Here is a 12,253-nt window from a genome sequence, read left to right on the forward strand (position 1 = left end):
AATATTTAAAGAGTTGCTGTCACCTTCCTTTTTTCTTTGATACATTTTATAGAAGCGTTTCTTACATTAACCATTCCTGGCCATGGACAACGTTTAACTTTGTTCATAGTTTCTATGTAAAAATTGAGAGTAATATTTCCGTATTGATGTTTTCAACAAATATGTTTTTCACTGAGAATGAAAATTCAAAGATAAATAAGGCAGTCATGTATTACTCATTTCTGTGTACTAAAACCATACCTGGCATATATTTCTACAGCTGATACACACTCACCTGGCCTTTTTTGGGGGAGAATTCAACTGAATCAATATTTCCCAACTACCTTCTACATCTGAACCATAATGCTAAGAGTTCAAGTGGATGAAGGGTGAACAACACATGGCCCTTGACCTTCAACTCTCCGTTGCTGGAGGTTATCATCTAATTCTGAAACCACATGCACCCTTATCTGATGTGAACTCACCAGAATACCCTCAAAAAGTGCCAGTATCAAATACTTTACTATTCAGGGATTTGGGTAGTCACCAAGAAAAACTCATGGCATTATGAATCTATTAAAGTTATAGATGTGAAGACCCTTTGAAAAGTTAAAAACACCCTACCGAGAAAAAGCCACGATGTGAATGCATAATGGAATGATGGCCTTTCCACTATGTTCGGGGGGCAGACAACCTTGAAAATGCTTTGATCTGCTGTCCTAACAGCTCCTATCACATGGTGAGTTCTAGATGTGCTTCTCAGTCCCTGAGGAATGTCCATTTGCACTAAACTTGAAAAGGTAGTTTTTGATGATGACAATACAGAGGATCGTGCTTTCAGACTTCGTGTAGGCCACTGATTCTCATAGATTTCCACAGTAACCGTGTTCTGCGGCAATATCTTTTTGATAAACTGCAATGGCTACACTGCTCTACCTCTCATTTTTCTTGTCATCCTCAAAGAGAAAGCAAAATATTCTCTTTGGAGAAACATTACCAACAGAGTTAACTTAAGAAATATATAGTCTCTTCCTTATGAAATTAATTTGGCATTATTTTTGAGGTGCGCAACGTCTTGGCAACTGCTTGGGTTTAAAACTCTATGTGATTTGGGAAAAGCACGTTTCAGAATGTTTAATTCAGCGATACAAAAGGCACTAATGAAATATGCATGTATGAATTTTATATCATATTAGTTCCCTCTTTCTTGAAATCTGAATAAAAGCCAAACATCTGGATTACGTTTGAAAAGCCTGAATTTTCAATTTTCAGAGAGATTCAATCTATTTTGACATTGTACACTTAGCCTTAACATTTACAGTGTGCTATTAACATTACTTGCAATTGTAAAAAAAAAAAAAAAAGTCTAGATTTAAACAAACTTGGTGCCTCCTAATGCTAAAAATATATCTATATTTGAAATGGCTGCTGCTGCACAATCATATACATCCATAGTTTAGGCTTCATCAGCGTTTCTGTTATAACTGCTTGCATTGAACAGTCCTGTAATTCAGCTATAGATATATGGGGTAAGCTTTTATCTATAAATTCTCCTGTGGTTGTATATTAAAACAACAAACAGCAGTTCATATATCGCTTAGTGTGAGAAACTATTCATTGACTTCGTGTTTTCTGATGGCCTCAAATATTCAAGCAACTCCATGGTTGACCAAAAAAAGACGTAGCCTTCATCCTTCCAGAGTTTATTCTTCATATTTATGACAAATAACAAGATTTCTATTTTTATAGATATTTGGATATGTTTTGGCAGCTAGACTAAAGGCAGGTGGATATTTATGGTCCTAATTTAGGGAAGTAAATATTACATTATGCTTTATCTCAGCAATTTTCGACCTTTTTCATCTCATGGTGCACATAAACTAATCACTAAAATTCTGAGGCACACCAAAAATATATATATATTTTGCCAATCTGACCAAAAGAAAAAAAAAACACGTTTAATTTTGATTCACTCACACCGGACAGCTATTGTTGTGTTGGCTGTTGTCATTTTGTGTTGAAAATTGCTGCTTTATCTCATTATCATAGTTTATTTATTTAACAAGTAGAGTTTTAGGGGGTGAGGCAAGAAGTTCTGTGATTACATAAGAGATCAAGGAGATGGAAGAATGTGAGGTTGTGTTTGAAGTTTGCCTGATAGTGAGCCTTCAGTGGCCTCTAACTTCCTACACTTACGTTTATACTGGATTTCTTGTAGCATATATTAGGTAATCTCATTCTTTTGTGGCATGGAGAACAGCTAAAGTCAGGGATTTCCCTTTTCTCTTCTTTCTTTGCTCTATTTTTTAAAAATCCACTACATTATATAGTAGTGCCCAAGTAAACAAAAATAAATGTTTTGGGAAGCATTTGTTTAGTTTGGGAGACTGAAAACAGAAGAAATGATACTTTTTTTTTCTTTTTTAATTTTATTTTACCTGGTATGTGCTCTTGACCGAGAACTGAACCCACAACTCTGGTCCATAGGCCAACACTCCAACCACTGAGCAACACGGGCCAGGGTAGAAATGATACTTTTAAGCTGGAAACTTTTTAGAGGAGAAAATTGAGTTTCATTACATTAATTGCTGCTCCTTGCGTCTTTTTTCAATTCTACATTGCATATTCTAACAGATATTACATAATTGCATAACTATTTTTCCTATGTGCTGACATGACATTACGACAGCCCAGATATGGTGCATCATAATGAAACCATAATTAGAAGAGTCGTGATGTATTATGGCAATGATCCACATCGTCACTGAAGTGCAGTGGAATGCACAGAAAACCCATTGAGATGTGCAGATTTCCACATAATACAGCACAGCCGTGAAGTTTCATAGCACGGGAGAGAAATTGCCATTATGCCCACACTGCTGGCACGGAGGGTTATTACACATTTCTTAGATATCTGTGTGTGGAAGTTCTGTGTTGGTGGAAGAAAATTTTTGAGAGTCGCATTTGTGAAGTTTATATCTTAAAAAAATCTACGTGAAGGACCTTGTTGAAATATGTACTGAACCACATAGAAGTTTCCTATAAAATAGTTATCAAAAAAGGACCCAAAGGTTTCATTAAATACCCCAGATTCAATTAAATATTTCTCTAAAGTAGGATAGATTAAAGATGACTTGAGGATTTTCAGGTAACCTTGGCTTTTCTTTCCATTCTCTGTGTCCTATCTCGAGTTTAGATTGTATAGCTTACATTTTAAGTGGTTGCGTCTTCGCTCCATTGTTGTTCTCTTAGGTTTCTCTGCATGAGAATCTTATATCTGAGTCTTGTTCCAGCAAGAGGCAGCTTCTCCTTAATTTGGTGTTTTTGGGTCTTGGCATTTCTTTTACACATAATAATGTAATTGTTATGGCTGATCTGGTGAACGTGGGCCCAAAGAAGCTCAGCTTTCTAAAACAGAGAAGAACTTTACACCCTATTTTCTAGGCCATTCCTTATTCAGTGCCTTATTAACCCATAAAATATCCCACCCAGGTTGACTTCTGGCCTCTGCTGAAATACTGCTGGTGAATGGGAATTCACTGTTGCCCACGCTACATTCCTATATTCACTCTTTGATCCCATGCCTGACCCCTGAGGTCAGACGAAACAGATTAATATTTTCTGTGTAAAAACCCTCTAAACATTTAAAGTCTGCTAACATGTCCTTTCCTGTCTTCTCTCATCTTCAACTCTTATTTACCCCTTTGCTGAATACCTCCAGCTTCTTGGGCAGCTTGTTCCTTGGAGAAGTGTGGAATCTCCTCCCTTCCTTGAGTGCTCTCCTTTGGACATTTGATACATTGTCTGGGTCCCTCTTGGGAAATGGAACCCAGCCAGAATCAGGGCTGCAGGTTTGGGTCTAGTAAACCATAGGCAAGCTGATTTTGACCCTGTGTTTGTCTCATTCTAGCCCCAAATCACCTTCCTTCCTTCCTTCCTTCCTTCCTTCCTTCCTTCCTTCCTTCCTTCCTTCCTTCCTTCCTTCCTTCCCTCCTTCCCTCCTTCCCCCCTTCCCCCCTTCCCTCCCTCCCTCCCTCCCTTCTTTCTTTCTACATCTACTTTTCACTGTTGACTCATTGAACTTAAAGACAACTGAAGATTAGTCACCTCCATTCTTTATGCAGTTTTTGTATTTGTATTTTTTTGTTGGGGGGAGGGAACAGTCATTGACTCTGTTAATAACTTTGTTAACAACTGTTTCCAGTTGGCAGAGCACAGTGGTTGCCCCATTTAGGTGGAGATTGTGCTCTCTTACCCTCCATAGTCCATACTTCCTCTCATCTCCCCCTCACTGGGATCAAAAGTTGGTAATCACCACAAATATTTTTTTCTTTTAGTAAAGAAAATAGTTGTCTTTTTCCATGACACTAGCAATAGTTAGAAGACAAAAGGTTGAAGATGACTTACCTATGCTCAATTCAACCCCTTTATATTAGCATCTAGATAGTGGGGTCCTGGAGCTGGCTAATACTGGCTTTTGAAAGCTGATTACTAAATATTCAAGAATTTTGCCAGCAGTAGCAACTATTGGTAGCTTGGAATCTGCCACGGTGGGAGTATTTACACCAGGGAAATCAACAAACACTACAGATCAGGGCTCCTCCCACCCCTCCAGCCAGTTTACTAATATACTACTACCAGTAGATATTTGAGTTTATGACCTCTGAGCTAAAATATTATTCTTTTATTGATCAATGATTTTAGTATAATCTGGCATTATGATCAATGTGCCATATACATATTTTACTTATATATGTCATTAATAAAAATATTGAATAAGACTAGACCAAAAAGGAGCCCTTGGCATAATAGAGTCATTAAGCAGTGATCTTTACCTTTCTTCAACAGGTTCTCAGTAAAACTCCTTGTACTTCTGTCCTTCTAAAGTATTGAATCCTTCTACTCACTTTAGGCTTATGAAAATCTAATAGAAGCACATATATCGGATCCAGGAATTCACATCTTTGCTGTAGGGATTTAAGTCATTAGGTTTTGGGTGTATGTTCTTAGCAATTTAATTATGTTTAAAATCTGGTTAGTAGTGTAGTAAATAACTGGTATTGCTACAAAATTGCATTGAGAAGGTAATAGGATTGAATTTTTACACAAGTTGACACTCAATTAAAATTTCCATATATCCAATGAGTTAGCCAGTTCTTGGCCAGAGAGTTACAACAAATGCCTTCTTCCTAAGCTGATCACTTCAAAACAGGCAAAATTTATAATGGGGTCAAATCAAGACTCAGTGCATCAACTAAAATTTGAGTTTGGCTTATCAAATACAGATCAAAAGCAAGAACTAAGCTAGAGAGCACCCTTGATATTTCCTGCTTAAATTCCTCTATTTTTTATTGACACTGGGGGAAAAATAACACATTAAAACCTCCTTACTGAATTACTGTCCTAACCCAATAGATCCATGGGGCTTGTTCAGCTAAAAGCCACAACAGACTTTGTAATGCAGTGATGTAATCTTGGCTTTGTGTCATTTATATTCAACCTAAAAAAAACAATTTTCCTGAATAGGCAGGCTGACAACAATATTGTTCGGTGTGGGTTTTTATTTGGATTCTTTCCAAATGGTTCACATGCCTTCACAGTAACACATCATGCCTGCTTACATTTTTTTTTTTTTTTTCCTGAATTCCAAAGTTTTCCCTTTTACTAGCTTTCTATTTTTCTTTTAAGGTCTCAGTTATGTTTGTAAAACTAACCAGCTCCACCGCAAAATTAGGATGTATCTTGCAGAGTGCATTCATTTTACTTTTTGCATATTTTTCCTGAGGTCATGTCAAGGTTAGTTTGAATTCCATCCTACATTAAGGCTTCTTTCACAGCTATTTAGCTCGGCAGCCTACTCCCCGCTGGGGTCTGCCCCTTGGGCACGTCAAAGCTTCAGACCTGACAAATCACACACAGATGAAGCTGTACAGTTTTTTAAACAGTTTCATCAGTAACTTTTTTTTTTTCTTTTTTACTATCTTCGTGTTGAGATTTTTTTCTCTGAATTACCATTTCAGGGATGTTGACTTCTATTTGAGACAGTTTGTTTTTACATCAGAGTTGCAAACTAGCAGTATCATTTATTTTATAGTAAATCATACTAATAGCTTTCTAGTCACCAAGGTTACAGACCAAGATACCTACAGACCATTCCTGACTAGTATACCTGTAATTCTGGTATTAAAGTCTATTTGTAGCAGGAAGCTTAGTTTTGAAAAAGCAGCTACATCACAGAGTCTGTGGGAATAAAAAGAAAAAGTCAACCATAAAAATGCACCAAGTTTATAACATATTATGCCTTGAGCCTGGAAATGTTCCTCAAATGGATAGTAATATGCCCTTATCAGTATTTTAGCAAATTGTGAAACTAATGGTGCAACTCCATTTCCTGTTTAATTGATGAAGTTAAAATGGTTGGTTGCTAATGAGTGTATTAGCAAACAATGTCCCCTTTACGAGGCTTAAGTAGATCAGGATTTTTTTTAAGCAGCTTACTATCCTTATTTTTCTATAATGAAAAATATTGACTGTCCCAAAATTGCTAGATCAGCTGAAGAAATGGTGTAATTATTGCTATACAATCATCTTGGCAATGGCAAACAACTGTATCATAGTTTGTAGTTCTTATAGAAAATAGTTATTTTCTTTTACAAACATAGGCTTTTCATTACAATACCTGAAGATCTTAACTGCAGACTAAACAGAAAACTTAGAAGTGAGGGGGGAGATACTATCTGAATGAGTCTCCTCTCCTCAGTTCTCTTTACAGTTAGATCAGTGTGTAAGTACCCAGCAGAAAGTTCTATAAAAGGTTGCTTGCTTGAAACTAATTAAAGACAGGTCTAAAGAGAAAAGGAGAGGGGCATCAAAGGAATTACATTAGGTGTCACGATGTTGTTTGGGGAAATTTTATTTCTATTTTTGTAATTCTATTCCAGGAAAAACCTAAATTCTAAAAATTTTGTACCGTAATTTCCTATTTGCGTTCTCTGCAATAAGATACATGTCAACAGGGAAGCATCTTGAAGAAATCATCTCTGCATTGGCATATTAACACATTATGGTGAAAAGAGAGGCTTGTGCTTTTCACACAGTGCATTTCGGTCTTCAATTAATGTGAAAGCACTACAATGCCTATGCAACTTCTCTTGCCTAGTGGTGCACCATTTATCATTGCAGTTTTACATTGACCTTGACACCCACTTCATTAGAATAAAGATTGTCTACCATTTAGGTTACATTGTTCCTCTGCACAGAGACCCCATGCAAATTTCTGTTCAGATAGAAGAGCTGCGAGGCTGTCAGAGGTCATCTGCATTAAATGATTGCAGCTATTTTCCAACTGCTTCTTTTCATTCTCCTCAATTCAGGCTGCGAGGATCAATCAAGTGCTCTGCCTGGAACAGCGCGACTGCTGGGAATATAACTGTTTTTGGTAGTAGTGGGTATGCTCTAAACAGTATTAAATATTTAATATAAACTCATTAAAGTCCATGGAAAGGCTTCAGAAAGATATCAAATTTATAGAAAAATCTAAGGGGCTAGAGAACCATTTAAAACACAAATAGAAGGAGAATGATCCATTTTATAATTTTAAAGAGCATAATTACAATAGTTCTTAAACTTAGTAAATCTTTTCTATAGGAGACTTTTTTCTTGCCATGGATTTGGGTAGAGAAGGGACGGGACAGGAAAGGTTGGTGTTCTTATGCAGCATTTTACATGAAATCGCAATGAGAAGTTTGCAGTTATTGGTGTTTTCATTTTTGTCCTATAACAATGAATCCTGTGCTTGGTATTTATGTTAAAAGGCTTAGGTATTTGTTATGTAAAAGAAATGATTGGAGAAATAAGTTGCCAGGTTTCCTACTTAAGTTTTCTGAGTGATATAATTGGAATTAAATTATTAATGGGAGATACTTTTAGAAAGATTGTTTTATGATCTTCTATTAGGGAATTTGCAATTCATTTTAATATTTGTAGTTTGATTTATATTAAAGATAATGCAATCTATGTCCAATTAACAATACATGGCCAATGTAATGTGATTTCCAGATCATGCAAATGGAATAAGCTAGAAGAGGGGGGGGAAACTCAATTCTTAACCTCAGATGTAATTTGCTGTGCGAGTTCTGGCAATTTTAAATGACATTGCACTTTTTAATTTTTCCAAAGGCTCAGCAGCAAATTTATCCCAATCAAGAAAGCCTATTATTAATTTACAAGGACAATTGTAGGAGTCTTCATAATGTCTCTGTGCAGTTACTCGCTTTAAATCGCTAATGGTGAAACACGAGGAGTGTGCAAGAAATAACTACTAGTTTGTCTTGGGCCTGAACCGTCTTCTCCTGTCTTGAACACCTTCCCAAAGCGTCGGTGCAGTTGGCTCCATGAGAAACATCACCTGCATTGTAAGATGCTGGACACTGTGTTCTGGAAAAGGGGGCAGCGCAAGAGCTGCTGCAGAGGCGACACTGGCCTCTAGCAGATCCCTGCACTCGGCCTGTACAGCTGAGCTGTGGATCCTGGACTTTCATATAAAAAGACTCTTTGTTCACCAGTGAATGGCATTAGGCATGGACTTGCTGAGGGGCCACCATGAAGCCTCACATGCGGAGGGCAAACACTAGCCAGAAAACAAAATATCAGAGTCATAGACGGATACACCTCTGCATTTCTGTGCAAAAATGCATATTTTCACACACCCTTTTGCCAGTAGTTTGGTGTTTTGGTGTGTTCCTAGCATATGCTTTCTTGTTGATAGACCAAAATACATTTTATTTTCTCAGTGTATTTTCTCTGTCTGCCTGCCTGCCTATCTATCTGTTGTATGTTTATGGGAAAGTGGATTATGCTGAATATATAGGTGTTTGTGGTATTGCTCTGTACTGGGAAAGATATTCAAATATCTTTATTATTATATCTGTCATTCTAATAACTAGATCATTTTCCTTGCTTTAATGCTTGCTGATATAAAGTCACATAAAGCCCAGTTAAAATATAGCATAAGATGTAAATACTGAAATCTCGAAGACACAGAATCTGACAGCCCTATTCTAATAACGGAGGAAATTCTTTGGTTTAATTCCTGTTTCTCGTAGCCAAAACTTCACTCTCCGCTCAGCAATGTCTGGTCTCTTTTCAGCATAACCAACAGAAGCACCATACAAAAGTCTTACAATGGATGTCTTAATCTCTCTGTGTGCTTTTAGAGCATTATTTTGAATTCCATCGTGCTGCCTTTTTTCTTGCCTCTTCTGAAGTTTTATTACAACAGCAGAATTCCCAGGGAGCTTTGGGGGCAAGGTTCACATAATATAGCCCTGAAGTTTTGCTTAGGTGGAGCCTCTCCCCCAGTCCTGGTCATCTTTTGATGATCTTTCTGTTTCAAAAAGATTCACTGGGTAGCGTCTTATAGCATTAGCTGGATGCAGCTTATTTTTTATTTTTTTATTTACTAGACAGTGCGCATCGACAAGCCTTTCATGATGCTTTCTTTCTCTGACCTCACAGTGACAAGGCAACGCGTTCTTTAACATTGAGGGAGGCAGGAAAATGCTTGAGTTGCTCAATGTGTGCCTTCTAGACCAGTTTCAAAATGGCTTATTCTTCTGGTTTCCATGGTGACAATTAACACTGTTTCAAGGCATTGTTCCAGTCTCCATTTGGGCAGAATTTTCGGTGTGATTTTTAACAAAAAAAAAAAAAAAAAAAAAAGGTTTTAGGAGGGGAAAAAAAAAGCCTTTAGCATAACTGTCAAAAAAGTTATCTCAATCAAGTCTTCATGCATTTCTAATTATATTTACTTCAGAAATCCCTGTTTTTGCTGGCTTTGTTTTATAATTCAGTTTTGGCATTTGTGTTTTAAAAAGTAAGTACCGAGGAAGAATTTTCTAAAAACTTCTTTAATACTTAGTTAAAACAGTGGGCTAGTGTTTGTGGTTATTTTTAACTGTTTTTTTTTTTTTTTTGAAGTTTTCTTTATATATGCTATATACACACAAGAGTAGCATTTAGAATAGGAATGCCTGTGTCTTTAATTTAGATCGCTCACATATCTATTAGGAGGCATCATTAGTCAAAATTGTATTGGCCAAGCAAACACACTTAATACTGTAAATATGCCCTTTCAATAGAGTATATTTTATTTTTGACTAGACACTCCACCGCAGGGGCTGTGGGGAAATTAAATACTGGCTGCTTATTTGCCTTAGCACTCAAGAAAAGCCATCTGACTTTACCTTTTCTACTCTCAATTTTGGCTATTGAAGAGGAGTGTATTTCGTAACACCCACAGACTACAGGACTCAGTGGGGCAGCCTCAGCTCACTTACTGCTGTGGGTGAAATTAATATGAAGATTAAATTATCTTCTCACCTCGGGATAAAAGTAGCCCTCCTTGATAGGATGACCAAGAACTGAGAGAGCTGGTGGTCGATTCTCCCTGTCTAATGCTTCTAAAAAGATGGACAGGGAAAAGCAAAGTCATACCAGTATCAACAAAAATTAACCCTTCTGGCATTATTACATATACAGGACCTAAATCCTATCTGATTCAACTTTTCGAGTGCTTCAAATATTAAATATTTTCACCTTAAAGTGTATGACATCCTAGTACCTTTCATGCACGTGCTCGGATACATCTAACAATTAGCTGGATTCTCCAGCTCTTATAGTTTGAAGGCATTGCCCATCAATCACATCTTCCATCAAGCTGTTTATACAGTGGGTTACATGGTGACAAAGACAGAGAGCATGCATAAGACACGTTTTTTTCAATGTAATAACCTTTTATAATAGCTGTTGCAGTGACTACTTGTACCACGTTTCGCAGAGAAAATTATTTTATGTCTAAAATGAAATTAATTGCTTTCTGTATTTTTATTATTACAAGACTGTCATGTTTATGGGACACATCTAAACTGTTCTCTTTCTTGATTGATCTGCTGTGTAGGAGCCGTTGGAAGTTGGGATAAGAAGGAGGGGATGAGCTTGTCATAGTGAAAGTGCTAACTGGTCCAGGCTGCTTCCAGGTGGCACAGCCGGAGGACTCCCTCTGTCAGTCAGCGCACGCGGGCGGCATAAGTTAGAGATCTGAATAGGATTCTTCTGCCTGCCTGAAACGCTCGTTCCCCCAGTATTCTGTCGAAGAAGTCTTATCAAGGAAATTATGTAAATCTGTGTCAGCAACATCATCTTCAGATGGGATCTGATTACAGAAAGCAGATTGCCCTCTCCTCCAGTCGTTACTCTGACAAATGCAGCACCGTGTAGGCTTCTAGAATACTTGTTGAATGTTGGGTCCAGAATCCTCGAGTGGACGTTGTGTTTTCTAAGTGTTGGTGTAACGTGGTCCTGGTAACTGTCTGCCCTTAGAAAGCGCAATCAGAGTTTCCCATGTACCACAGGCCAAATTCTGGAAGCGCTCTAAAGCAACCCTTAATTTGTTCATCACGCATATTCATGTAATTTTGGATACTCTGACACCCTGATCAGCATTCGTTAATACTATGAAATGCTTTCAATCACCTTATTTAAAATATTTTGTTCTGTGATCCACAAATGACTAACATTTGGAGAAGTTTACATAATACAAATAATGTGCATGTTTAGGGCAAATGAAAGATTAAAATATGAAACTGAAAGTATGCCAACATTTGCTCACAAAGGCTGAGGATCTATTAACCGGAACAGGGATTTCACACCTTCTTTTTCTTTAAGCCGTTTCCAATTGTATTTAATTTGGGATCTTACATAATACCATGTTTTTAAGGTAAGTAAAATCACCCAAGTGCTTGGGCACGTTTGGAACTTGCTGATTTGCTACTTTGCTTAGACAAAAGCTTTTCTCATTAGATCTGATAAAGTGCTCAGCTTAGCTCAGTTAGGGCGATGGAGCCTTACTGTCAGGGACCTCAGGGACCGAACCTTTACGCCTTGATGAAAGAAATTTGGGATTACCGTTATATTTTGGATATGTGCTAAAATTGTAAAATATATTTAATATTTTAATCAGAACCTAGTTTTTCTTCTTAGAGATGTTTTTATGCATACATGTAACAGCTACAGCCACAGTAATTTATAACTGTTCATGATATAGGACTTTCTCACTGTGAAGTTATCCAAATAGTTATTTGAAGAGAATCACCATAGTAACTGTCATATTAAGCAGCATCTACATTACCTGTAGCAAACATTTTTCAGGAGAGACTTACTTGGCAGTGTTGTGCAATACAGTGTGTGTTGGGGGAGAGGGTTCTGTAGCCCACTG

The 12,253-nt window shown here is 37.2% G+C and overlaps 1 protein-coding gene across 1 annotated transcript in view; it reads left to right on the forward strand.

Moving 5' to 3' along the window:
• The window catches only part of AKAP6 (A-kinase anchoring protein 6), a 518,419-nt gene that overhangs the window by 429,412 nt on the left and 76,754 nt on the right, over positions 1–12,253 (forward strand). The gene's annotated exons all lie outside the window — the stretch shown is intronic.

The sequence above is a fragment of the Miniopterus natalensis genome, chromosome 1 (assembly GCF_054644295.1).
Source record: "Miniopterus natalensis isolate mMinNat1 chromosome 1, mMinNat1.hap1, whole genome shotgun sequence".
NCBI lineage: Eukaryota > Metazoa > Chordata > Mammalia > Chiroptera > Miniopteridae > Miniopterus > Miniopterus natalensis.